Raw genomic sequence first — 13,004 nt, 5'->3', positions numbered from 1 at the left:
GACCAAATTGGGTCCGGAACTTACTCAAGGTTGTTTTTAGTTCCAAAGAAGAGAGGACTGGAGGTCCATTTTGGATCTCAGCAGACTAAACAAGTTGGTAAAAAAATCAAAGTTACAGATGGTACCACTGCAGTCAATACTTCCCTTTCTGGGAAAAGACAATTGGATGTGCTCTGTAGATCTCCAGGATGCATAATACCACATCAAAATGGACAGGTGATCCAGGAGCCACTTACGCTTTCGGTTGGGAGCCAGCCTATAGCAATATCAAGCTCTGCCCTTTGGTCTCACTACAGCCTCCAGAATGTTCACCAAATGCATGGCAGTAGTTATGTCTCACTTGAGGCGTCTAGGATTCCAAGTGTTTCCATATTTAGATGACTGGCTCCTGACCAATACCACCGAATATCTACTAGTCAAAGCAAGAGACACCACCATTCATCTATGCTTTCAACTGGGCATTACAATAAATTTCAAAAAATCTGCCTTTTTGCCATCACAACATATTTCATTCATAGTAGCAGACTTAAACACAAAGGACATGGTTGCAAAACTTCCTCAAGGCAGAGTTCAAATGCTGTGACATCAAATATCCCTCTTACTCACTCAAAACAAGATACAGGCCAAGTTTGTTCTAAAGGTACTGGATAGAGTGGCAGCAGTGATTACTCTAGTACCCCTTGCATGCTTACACATGAGAGTCCTTCAGTGGTTACTTTTGTCCAATGGTCCATGCAGGAGCTACCCATGTCCCACAAGATTATTATCACAGATTCCTGCAGGAGGGACCTGCGTTAGTGGCTTCAATCAACCCACTTACTTCTTGGCAGACCGTTCATCCCCCCACATCCAGTAGCTACAGTGACCATGGATGCTTCCCAGATAGGGTGGGGGGCATTATCTGGGAAAGACGGTCCAAGGAACTTGGCAGGACAACAAATGCCACTTGCACATCAATGTCCTAGAGATGAGAGTGGTGCTATAGGCATTGCAAGCATTTCAGAACTCCCTTCCACTAGGAATAATTGCAATCCAGACGGACAATATGTCAGTCATGTGGTATGTAAACAAACAAGGCAGAACCAGATCCTAGCCCCTATGTCGAGAGGCTCAGAGAGTATGTTTTCTGATAGCATTGCACATCCCAGGGAGATCCAACATGATAGCGGACAAATTGAGCAGAGCTAGTCTAATGCCTCATGAGTGCTCCCTGAAACAGGAAACTGCAAATCAGATTTTTTCGTAGGTGAGGCCTTCCTTGCTGCAACCTCATTTGAATGTCCATGAATGTCAAATGCAGCAACTACTTTGCCCTGTTCCCCCCACTGGGAGAAACTCCAAGGGATGCACTTGTACTCGATTGCCCCCTGGGTCTCTTTTATGTATTTCCACTTTTCCCTTTAATCCCCAAAGTTCTACAGAAAGCCAAGTCATTGGGATGCAGGTTAATACTCATCACTCCACTCTGGCCTCATCAAATTCGGTTCCCCTTTCTTTGCCTCCATCTACAAGAAGAGCCCTGGATTCTGGACCCAGTACCAGAACTTCTGACTCATCCATCAGGGACTCTCCATCCCTCAATCCACACCCTCAAACTGACAGCTTGGCTGCTCCACTTCCAGTCTTAGCCAGGCTTCCAGATATATCCCCTGCTGTAAAACACATCCTAGTCTTACCTCATAAAACCACAACTAGGAAACTCTACGCGAGCAAGTGGAGAAGGTTTTCTTGTTGGGCCTCTGCCATTCACATTGACCCTTTCACAGGTGCTGTAGCTTGCATTTTGGACTTCTTAGCAAAACTTTTTAATGAAGGAGCAGCAGCAGCCACCATTCGAGTTCAACTAGCCTCCATATCGAACTATCACATTGGCGATTTGGGTTCAAAAATTATGTCTCACAGACTATGCAAAGCCTTTTTGAGAGGTATGTTTTTGTTAATGCCCCCAGGAAGATAATCACCTCCTCCTTGGGACCTCAGTTTGGTACTTTATTTATTTATTTTTATTTTATTTTATTTTACATTTGTTGACCGGGCTAGTCTAACTGGATACATGTCCATTTTCAGTAGAGGCCCTGGGAGAAAAGCTCCACAGAGGGTAGTTATGACAAAAAAACAACAGGAGATCAAATACAAAGTATTACATTCAAAGTCAAATGAACAAGTAAAAGGATTATACAAATAATTTAAAGAGGTAAAACAGTCTTAGGTAGTTGGAGTATCCTAACTACAATGAAGACCCTTGCATTTTGGATTGGGTGGAAATTAGGTAGTACTGGGATGTTTGCTATTAATCAGGATTAGAACATGGGCATAGCCATTCGGATTTTTGGAGATCTTTGAGTTGTTTTTTGAATTGGTGGAGTGAGGTCTCATGTCTTAGGTTGTTTGGGAGGGCATTCCAGGATTTTCCAATGGAATTTAATCCTTCCACCATATGAACCAGCTTCTTCCTGTCATCTAATATTTATAACCTGGAAAACGGTCTTTTTGGTAGCCATCACTTCAGGTAGGAGGATATCAGAACTTCAGGCACTGTCCATACACTCTCCTTACATAGTTTTCCATAAAGACAGAGTCTCCCTTAGAACTAATCCTTCATTCCTTCCCAAAGTTTGTTCGGAAACTAACTTAAATCAATACATTGGTCTGCCTGTCTTCTTCCCTAATCAACGGCAACAAGGCAGAATACAAACTTCACCAGATGGATTTACCCAGGCAGTTATGCTTCTACTTACACAGAACAAAATAATTAAGGAAATCTGATCAATTATTCGTGTCCTTTTCAGACAAAAAGAAGGGTGCCCCAGTATCTAAAGTCACTCTGTCAAAATGGCTTACAGATGCTGTTACATTCTCATATACCTCACAGAATAAACAACTGTCTGGAAAAATAAGAGGCCACTCAACAAGAGCTATCTCAACTTCAGCTGCTTTTCAATCTAGGTTGCCCATGGATTCAATTTGTGCTGCAGCAACATGGGTAAAACCTCATACCTTTATCACTCATTACAAAGTAGACGTGGCCTCCCAGAACAGGGCTTCTTTTGGATCCACCGTTCTGAAGAGTTTGTTCCCTTGAGTCACTCAAGAAAAAAGGTGCTAGGGACGCTGTTCCAATCAGCAAGAATGAAGGCGAGATAGGATAACATAATATAAAGAAGTTATGTACTCACCATAACGTTCCATGTTTGTTGTCCAACTCACCTTCATTCTTGCATCCCACCCTCCTTCCCCATCCGTCACTCCTAGAGGATCGAGAGGTCTTTATTAGATGTGGAATTCATGTTATCTGATTCCCTTCTTTGTCTCGAAGAGTATATGTCTGTAAATATACCTAGAGTGTATGTATATGACTTCTATTCTATTTAGTAATTGCAAACAAGATCTGGGTAATCTTCCCTAGGCATGATGGGATATGGTGTTGCCTCAAGCCAGTGGAAGCTCTTGAGCTTTAGTAAAAGGCCAAGTTGGAACCGATGATCAGTTCCGAACCCAACCAGCAAGATTGAAGGCGAGATGGACAACAAACATGGAATGTTATGGTGAGTACATAACTTCTTTTTCTCTCTCTTTTTTTGTCACATATGCGTATAAGGTTAAAACCCTATATACATACTTTTTCCATCTCATATCAACTACAGTTATTCTCCCTAGTTCTATAATTGTTATATCTAATGTCTTTATATTTTCTTTGCACAATATATATATATATATATATATATATATATATGTATATATACCTGAACAGGTTTCTTTACCTACATTCCAAATAACAGCACCATTCCAAAGCCTGTCTGTTTGTACCCATTCTTCTTCTGTTAACAGTCTAATGTCTTTTAACAGTATTATTTAAATGTATACAGCTGCACATCAATGCATAATAGTAGTTCGCCTCTTCGCATTTTTCATACTATTCACATTTAAAGCTACAATTCCCAGCTTTATTGAACAGTTATATTAAAGATGTTTTATCCCTTACCTTTCTTATTTTCTCTTACCATAATATTTTTAAACTTTTTTCTTTCCCAAACTCTTTTTCCTATAGATTTTTTTCTTGCTTTTTAACACATGCCACTCTGACTCTTCTTTACTTGTCTCATCTGTTTCTCTTCCTTCTTCGTTATCTTTCTGTTTAATTTTAAAGACAACTTCTACATTTTCATTTGTGGTGTAACTTCCTGTACAACATCCTCTTCTATCTCTTTTTTTTGTATAACTTCATTTACAGTTTCCTCTTTTTCTTGTATCTCTGCTTCACACTCTAACCATGAATGTCCTGCATTGCCACATTTTTACACTTTAGTTCACATTTCTTTGCATTATGCCCTGTCTGACCACATAAATAACATATTTTTGTCGCAATCATTAAATAAATGATCATTATTTCCACAATAATAGCATGTTTAAGTTGTCCTCTGTACTTCACAAACTCACTTAGTACCTTGCACATTAATAATGCTAGGTATATGTATCATGTTGTCATTTTCCATGTTTAAAATTACTCCACATTCCCATCCCCAGTCCATAGTCCTCTTTCATCATATATTTTAGTAGTGTTCATCACTTATTTACATACTGTCAAAAAATGTTCTTTCAGTTCTTTTGCTTCCACTTCAGGTCTAAACTGAATCAAAACCCTTTTTTGTTTGTCTAAAAAAGGGTTGTGCAACATATTCTGACCATGGAAAGTCTGTTTTCTGTTTTTTCTTAACCCCCCCCTCCCAAAAAAAAATGTCCATATCCTGCCCAGTTTCAAATATCAAGTCACAAAATGTTTCTTTGTTAAATTAAAATAAAAGCTCTTACCTCTTCAGCTTTAACACTCAGTGGTACTATAACATTGTCCCATACTTACTGCTCACCTAAACAACAAATTTCCTTTTGTTTCCTGTATTGCCCTCTCCTCTTTGGCAGTTTCTCCCACTGTTTCAGCATGTCTTTTTCTTTGGAACATTCTCTGGTTTATTTTCTTCTTCTGTTTTCTCCGTAATCTCACTCCAGGATACTGCAGCTCCACTTTCTGGCTCACTCTGCTTTATCATCTCCTTCAGTAAACATCCTGCAACCCTCCAACTAGAGTGTTGAAACAATGCATTTGTCCACTGTTTCTGTTGATTCAAACAGATTTTTCAGGAATTTTTGCTTCAAATCCACTTCCACCTCTGCATTCACCTCTGTTTCCTCCTCAACCTCTTCTCCATCTGAAAGCAACATTTTCTCTGCTGCCAAATCATTCGAGAACATTTCTGATAGCGATTCTACCATTTCAACAGCATTTTCAACAACTTTCCTTTCAGTTTCAGCAATTGCTGAATCAGCCATGTTTTCTCCCTGTTCCTCCGGACTGCCTCCATGCATGGAATGGGAACAGGAAGTCAGTTGTGTCACACACAAACTCTTCCCCATACTACCAAGAGTAGGGGAAGTTCCCAGGTGCCCTGGCCAAATTTTCATAAGTAGCATAAATAACTACCTCAGGGCTAGTAGCCTAGTAAGACTAACCTAATAAACAAAGGATAAATAAATAAAAATAAAATATACATACATAAATTGAAGTTGTAATTTCCTGCTGCTGGAGATTACAGTAATCATACATATGCTGGGAAAATGTATTCTACCCAATGTTTACAAGACTAAATGCCATAAAAAAGCAACTATATTCTTTAATGTGATATCTAACCAAGACCAAGGAACAAACCCATTTGTATGTAAATGTGACACTTTGCTCAGATGCATCTTTGATTTGTATGAAATTATATAAATGAAGTGGCTGATAAAGGGAACAGAGGAAAAGAAAATAAACTATTGTGAAGTGTGGACCTCTGAGCTGTCTGCGAGTTTAATTTCTCCAGAAGCTTAGGCTTTTTACATACCTCAACAGGAATGGACCACATTTCTAAGACAGGGTATGATTAAAGTTCATGAAATCAGTATTGTTTCAGTCTTCGATGTTAGCCAACCCAGAATTGCTTCCTCCCGAGGTTCATGTGGGGTTATGTGTATTGGTGGCATATTTAAGTACAATTGTAAATTATTTTTACATTGGTCCTGTCATGCTTACTGCTGTTGGGACTGTCTGGATATTTATATTCCACATTGCTGTCAGTTTTGCTTGCAGATCCTGGAATTTTTATTCACTTTGTGTCCTTCTGTACTTAAGTCACTGTAATCACTGGATAGAGTAATTTCAGTAATCAATGCTTTTTTCTTTTTTTCTTGAACTGCTGTATCTGGTTTTCTTACATCTGTTTTTTGATCTGTTGGCAATGGGAGATCCCATGTGATATAAACGTCATCATTCTCTGTATTGCTTTGTTGTTCATATATTTCCAATGCTTCTCAGCTACTTCTTTATTGTTGTATTTGCACAATCTGCATTGCAACACTCTTGCCACAGTATTGTGTCTTTCGTTGTACAAATCCTCAGCGACGAGTGTGTCACACCCAGCAATGAGATGTGCAACTGTTTCCAGTTCTGTTTTACAGAACCTACATTTGTCTGTTTCTCCCACTTGTTTTATAAACGTTGTAAAACCAGTGTGCACATAGTCCATAATCCTGGGCAGCCATTATTAACCGTTCATCTTTTGGTTTCAGTTTACCTCTCCTTTTCTGCATCAAATCCTGGTCAACATGAGGTTGTTCCATTCAATCTATGTACTTACCACTATATTTGTGGACTTTCCAATTTTCTTCCCTTCTCTTCTGATCCTTTTCTTTATATTCTTTATTTTGTTCCTTGGCAGTTTCATTTGCTGTCTGATGTTTATCTCTTATGGTTTGATTTTCATTCCCACCTTATTCTGAAATGCTTCTGCTGAACTAAGCAAATATGCCATCTTAGACTTTTTCTCTTCATGCTTTAGAACTTTCACTGTGCTTGGATCTGATAGTCAGCAAGTATGTATGCAGTCCCATGACTGTGGATCTATACATGTAGTCAGTTTTGAGGAGGCCGATACCTCTTTCAAAGTTAGGGATGTGTAATATTGGTATGCATTGTTTTTTATATATCTTTTGGAAACCATGAAGCACCCTTCTTGTTTTCTTGTCTAACTAGTCCAGTGCTTTTTGTGGCCAGTCAGTCATACCAAAGCTGTAAGTTACATCAGGAAAAGCAAAGTGATTTGTATCTTGGACTTTATTCTTAGATGTCAAAGCAGTTTTCAGTATTAGTTTTAGTCTTCCAAAGTATTCCTTACTGATATTTATTCTCATCTGTTCATATTTTATGGTTGACTGATCATGTATTTGCAAGTATTTATACTCTTCCTCTAGATCAAGTTCCTTTATATTGTATTTCTGTCCCAGGTTGATATTTTCTTGGTGCCACAGTTTTCTTTTTATAAATGTTTTTTTTGCGCATTTGTCAAGACCAAATGCCATTCTTATATCACCCGATAAAGTTTTAACCATTTGTGATTTAAGATCCTTGTTTGATGAACTGTACAATTTTAAATCATCCGCAAAAAGTAAATGTGATATCTTTAGACAACATTGGTTTCAAAGAGTTAAACTATAACCATAGCCTAACCTATTAAATAAACAGCTTAATGGGTTAAGAGCAAGACAAAACATAATCAGTGGCAAAGAATCATCCAGGAACATCCCCTTTAAAGTTTTATCCCTGGGATAATAATTTGCCCTATGTCATGGCTTAGTTGCAAAGTGGTTTGCCACTGTTTCATAGTTACTGCAATGTAATTGATCATTGTAGAGTGCATCTCATACACCTGTAAGCATTTCATTATCCATGAATGTAGAACGCTGTCAAATATGTTTTTGTAATCTATCCATGCCTTACTTACTTTCTTTCCTTTTTACAACTCTCGGCTATGGCTTTGTTTAGCAGCAAGTAATACTTTGTTCTACATAGTTTTCAATTATTACTGTTTGGTTATATTGCTATAATTGAATTTTTTGTAAATGACTATAAACTGACTCTGCACTTTGGCTCTGCCAGTATTCTGAAGCCTCAGACATAAATAACCCTTTTATTTCTGAAATTAGTAAGCAGGAGGTCTGTACTTGTAATTAGATGATTTTCTTTCTTTCTTACTTGCAAACTGTTTGTTCAAACTATTTACTGTTTATTTGTCCAATTTCATCTATCTGTATGTTTAACTGTTAGCTGTATTGCTTAACTAATTATTTTCTTAGTTGGACTTTTTTATGTTTTCACTTTTAAAAAGTTTATGGTGGTCGTCTCTGTCAGATTTGTTAATGGATAACAGGGTATTTATTGCTAAACATTGACAAGCTACTGTCCAGACTTCTGAGCCACACTGTACCATTTTGTTTATTATTATTATTATTTGACTTATTAGAGAAATAGTAATTTGGAAGTCCCTACCCAGATAATCTTAGATGGTGGCCGTTTACTACCTTTGGTCAGGACAGAAGACTGTAGTATTGGAGAATATTACATGTCTTCTATGGAAATTAATGTTTGTGTGTGTGTGTGTGTGTGTGTGTGTGTGTGTGTGTGTGTGTGTGTGTGTGTGTGTCTGTGTGTGTGTGTGTGTGTGTGTGTGTGTGTGTGTGTGTGTGTCTGTCTGTATAACAGCGTATTTTAAGTTCAGTTACCGAGGGTAAAACTGAGTTCTGGGAGGCATTGAAATTCTCATGTAGTGAGTTCAGTGTGAAGCCTGGCAGTGGGTGTAGGTCCATACCCTGGGCAATAGTGCATATTTCCTACATACTCCTCAGGCCAAGTTAACTCAGCAAATTAAGTGATTTGTTTTTGTATGCATTTTTTTTTTATGCCTTAATCTGTTTGGCACAAGCGGCATGACTCTAGATACCATACCCTCATGGCTATCTAATTTAAGATTTAAAAGGTGCCATTTATTGTTAGGCAGTAGAGTGGATCCAAGCACCATAACCCGTGTCCACCATCATACCTTTTCACACATTATCTGTTTTTTACTACTGAAATTTTGCTGGGCAGTTGCAAACTGTTCACTGTACACATGCATATCCATGATCTCTTTGCTTATGTAATTACTAAAATGAAGGAGCCAGCACAAATGTCACACAGACTGGAGAATTTGGAAAGGTATAAGCCATAAAAATAATTAATGATCATGCACAAGTAGTATATTTTTAGCATCTGGTTGACATGGCATTGTATCCAAACCCATGTGGCATTGTGGACATGTAAGGCAGAAGAATGCCAAATTATTTTCCTTATTTCTTTTTCTCATTGTCAGCTCTTCATAGTCATCCTTTGCAGTATAGCATAGCATCTTGCTGTCACTGTGATCCAAAACAAAGCTAGTGCAGTTTGTTTTTCTAAAGTGTGGCATGTGGATTTTGAAGAATGTCCACCTCTCCTTATTTCTTTGTGGAAAGACATGCCATTCTCCCTTACTGCACTAAAACTTATGTATGAGTTTGGATTTACAGATGGTAAGATGGCCACACAGCTGTTTTTGTTGCTGGTACAGCAGTGATTCATTATGAGCCTTGAATTGTAATAATTTGTTCTACATTTTATTTTATTTATTTATTTATTTTTTGCTGCAGCTAGTTCTGGTAGCACAAGGTGGTATCTCTAGTGTTTCCAGCTGACACCATCTCTTAAGAGTCTCTCAACATGTTGTACAGCAGTTTGCTATGATCACCACATGATGTGGCAGCAACGGTTTGTGTGTGAAGCTGATGAGAATGAAAAATATCAACAGTGTTAGATTATTTAACAGCATAAAATAGCCTTCTTTCAAGAGTAGAACAGAATATGTCTTGTACACACAATACCAGTGTTTTTTTTTTTTTACTTTGTGTGTAGTTACTTTCTGAGTAAACACTTATTGATAGTAAGCACTGACCTGCAAATCATATGGTGTGACATTCTTATGTGTTGTCCCTAAAGTTTGGATCTAGGAGATAGCTAAAATGTGATGTTTCGCTATGCAGTTGTATATAATACTGTCATTATCCAGGAATATTGTCAGCAGTCTGCCTGCAATTACTGTTGCACACCTGTTATCTTTCACACGCTAAGTGTGGTGTGAGGCATTACAATGTAACTTGGATCACTGAAATGAGTGGCAGAATGTTACAGAGCCTAGTAGCTTCAGTACTTTCTCATGTAGGTTTGTCCATGGGTTGCAAAGCAATAGCCAGTTATCTGCACTGAGGGCTAAGGTTTACATGTTTACAGTTTTATTTCACGATTCCACATCCTACAGCCAAGACATGTATTTCCTTCTTTTGCTGCATTATATGCTGTGCAGAATTCCTTCTGGTAGGAACTTTTTGGATAATGTAGATCACTGGAGAGCTATTCTTTGTCTGAAGCAGCCTCAAGAACGTAATGACTTTTTTTGTGTGACTGTGCATGAAACAAAGATTAGGTTCTGCACATTTCACTCATTGAGAAAAGTTTTTATTACTAGTTTCAGAGTGTGCACAGAACATGGTAAATGAGTCAGGTTCTCTAGCAAGGCTTAATATTCAAAGCATTATCAGACAATAAAATTCATGGTTTCACTATGACTGAGAAGTTATTTATTTTACAGTAATCTTCTCAAGCCCCTCAAGATAATGCTCAACTTGATTTTGTTTTTCAAACCAGAAATACCTAATACTTCTCACTAGTGAATCCACATTCATTCCTGCTGTGGCTACTGCCTCTGGCAGCACTGACATTGCATTCTATATTGACAGTTGATGATACTTTTGAGGCGGGTACTTTAGCTAAGGGTTAAAATGTAGTCATTTCCTTCATAATTTGGAAACTGTATTTTGACACAAAAGAAGATGACAGAAGGCAAATGAATAGCATACCTACAGTAAGCATGGTAATGCACTATTCCTCAGGTCTATTTACTGTATATGTGTCATTTGACTGTTTTGTGACATGTTCAGCTGTTGCTAGGGTCATAAGGTTTGCTTTTAGAAGTAATCTCATGATTTTCTAACAGGAGTACTGCATTATTCCCCACTGTAGTGTGATCTCAGAATTGGTATATATAGTTAGGGGTGTGTGTGCGAGTGTGTGTGCACCCCCCCTCACCTTGGTTGGTTTTGTTTGCAATGTTGGTCGACTATGGCCTTTCGATGCATTTTTTTTTGATGATGTCCTTGTTCGCTGCTTTTTTATTTCACTCTTTTCCATTTGAGATTTAGCCGTTCACATTTTATTGTTTTTGGTAGCCGAACATAGACCTCAGAAGAGTTAAGTGGTGATGTGGCTAAGGTTTTGCTTAATGGAAGAAGACTGAGCTGAGTTTTGTTTTTTTTTTTTTTGCGGGTGTGGCTTGAGAATTGCAGTGTCTACAACAAATTGCTTAACTACTACATAATTTTCCAAATAACACCTCCACCCCCCCTCAAAGTGGGTCGACAACAGTTGCTTCATTTGAATCACACTTAGTCATCATTGTTGTTATGACCAACAAAGAAATATAGTGACTATGCCATGCGAACTCCTCATTGTGGAAGTTCCTAGATGAATGCTTCTTTTGCTTATGTTAATGTTGTAGTTTACAGATAGTGTATGCTTATTGTGTCATGCAAAAATAAATCCCATTCTGTGGATTCCATGGTTTGTTAAAGCTGCTGCTGCTTCGTGAGAGATATCTTGCTTCTGCGGGAAAACACTTTAACTTTCTTCACCTACGCCAACAGTTCTGGCTCTAAAGCTTTGCTCTCCTTCTTGCAGCAGCCAGTGGATGTGACTGCCCTCTTGGGCAAGAAGAAACCATTTACTTCCCTGCTTGCTATTTGATTAAACCTTGCAAGTATCCATTAGTGCATTAATTGTTGTTGCCTTTTTTCCAGATGTTGGTACTGCAGTGGCTTCACCCTCTCCTGCTGTGAAAGTGAAGCTCCTCCCTTCCCCTATATGCCAACTCTACCCTTTTCTTATACTTAACACCTCCGTCCTTTCCGGAGGTGTCTCTTTCTTTCTTCTTTTTTTTGCTCTACCTGTAGGTCTACACAAAGGTATTTATAGTAACTGGCCCTAGATGTCCAAGCTATTCAGAGTCTAAGTCACAGGTATAAGCAGCTTCCCCCACTCCCACCCTTGCCATCATTAGTTTAATACAGTTTAGAACAATATTCAGATTGCTGGATTTTTATGAAAATCCTGTAATTTAAAATATGAGAATATTATAGGTCCTACAATGCAAACAGAATCAAGTGAATTACGAGCTACCACATAAATAGTGACAATCAAAACATAAGACTGTAATTTACATAGGATGTTGTACTAATTATAGCACAGATAGTGCAGTCTACATAGATATATGGGAAACAGCTGGAAGTGAAAACTGTATATAGATGGCTGTAGTATATAATGGGAAGAGAAGGCAGAATTGTGGGTGAGGTTACATTCAAATTGGGAAATTAGAAAGTAAATGTATCTATGTACAAGAAGATTATAAAGGAATATTTTTTCTAGAGCTGCAGCAGAAGTATGGGAGGGTGATAACACAAACAAATTTCTGTCTGTAGCTCTTTTTAGTGCATAGCAGTTTAATTGTTTGAGTTCTTAGAAGCAATATTAAAGATTTATTTGCTTATAATAATAGAAATACAGTGAAATATAGAAGTATGCCAAATATAGACTAAATTCAGTATATTGAAGAAGGGATATTGTACACATGTTAAAATGGCATGAATTCAATTATTTATGCATCATTTGGAAAGAATAATGTTGTAGATGTCATATTACTTCTGTAGCAGAATTGTAAGACCCAAATACTGTGAATCTCCTCACTTTGAAAAAAAAATGCAGTTTTGAAAGAAAATAAATTCTGAAACTTCTGGTTATACTTTTAAAGTGCTTTTGTAGGGGGATTTTGCCACTTGTACCACTACCCCTGGTACACACACACACACACACACACACACACACACACACACACACACACACGAACACACATACACACACACACACACACACACACACACACACACACACACACACACACACACACACACACACACACACACACACACACACACACACACACGTCCAGAAATGTTTC

The sequence above is a fragment of the Protopterus annectens genome, chromosome 2.part0 (genome assembly GCF_019279795.1).
Source record: "Protopterus annectens isolate FY-2018-M chromosome 2.part0, PAN1.0, whole genome shotgun sequence".
Lineage (NCBI taxonomy): Eukaryota > Metazoa > Chordata > Ceratodontiformes > Protopteridae > Protopterus > Protopterus annectens.
This window is presented reverse-complemented; position numbering follows the sequence as displayed.